Below are 1,246 nucleotides of genomic sequence, written 5' to 3'. Positions count from 1 at the left end.
GGAACAGGAGTGAAAGAGGAGGCTGAGCTATTGCTGACTTGTTGATTGCTGATGTTTTGAGGTGAGTTTTCCGGTGGTGAGTTGTTGGAAGAAAGATCGTGTGAAGTCGTAATGGGTGATTTGTTGACTAAAGAATGTGTAGGTATATCAAGAKAATTGGAGGTTGACTTAGCGTTACTATTTGACAGTTTTGCTTCTCTGGCAACTACGGCGGAGGAAGTGTTCAATATTGATGGTGATTGTGCTTTGTAGAGTTTAATTACTTCTCTCATGGAGCATTTATTTTGACATTTTATTTTTAGTATCTCCTTCGTTTGCACATATTTTGAGCAAGTGTTGGCAGAGGATGGGTGATCTAATGAGCAGTTTGCACATAGTGTGCGCGTACAAGGTAAAGAATGAATAGGAAGACTGCAAGAAGCTCACGCGGGAGGTTTATTGCATCGTTTCGCGGTATGCCCAAGCAGTTGGCAAGATTTGCATCGCATTGGGTTGGGGTAATAGGGTTTTACTTTTGCACTTCTCCAAGATACTTCTACCTTTTCAGGTAACTCAAAAAGATCAAAGATAAGTAAAACCACACCCGTGGGTTGGGGTAGTGGTACTTCCTCCGTCCGCCTAGTAAATTTGTAAACATCGACTACACCTTGTCTTCTCATGTTTTCTATTTTCTCTTTCTCGCTGACATTGATGAGACAGGGAGCAAAGATTGTACCTTTCACGCTATTGAAGTTGTCATGGTATTTCGCTTCAATTTCACACAAACCAGGAAGTTTTTTCGCTGAAATGAACTTTTGTGCAATTTGGTTATTTTTTACCAGCAGCAGAAGATTACCAGCACGAAACTCAGAAATTGAGATGAATTCTTTGCTAATAGCTTCTAAGGCTTTGTGGACAGCGAAGCAAGAATACTTCGAAATTGGCTTGTTTGAGTCCGTTGCACTAATGAGAATATATTTCGGGTTTTCTTTCTTGGSMTGCGGCAGGTCAGGAAAGTTGAGGGGGGAGTAGGTGGGTTTCTTTCTTTTTGGCTGGGATCCAGGAAACACGACTTCTCAGAGCGAGCACTTGTCGAAAACTGGTGTATTAAGATACTTGATATCGAATTGATATGCCATAAGTATGATGGCCCAACGCTGAATATGATGCGAAGTCATTTGTGGTAGATGCTAGCTTGGATTAAAAATATTTATGWGAGGTTTATGGTTTGTGATTAGTAAACACTTTCTCCCATATAAGTGTTGGT

Source organism: Bactrocera latifrons, unplaced genomic scaffold, assembly GCF_001853355.1.
Source record: "Bactrocera latifrons isolate USDA-ARS-PBARC rearing strain unplaced genomic scaffold, ASM185335v1 scaffold_664, whole genome shotgun sequence".
In the NCBI taxonomy this organism is placed as follows: Eukaryota; Metazoa; Arthropoda; class Insecta; order Diptera; family Tephritidae; genus Bactrocera; species Bactrocera latifrons.
Note: the sequence above shows the minus strand (reverse complement) of the source record.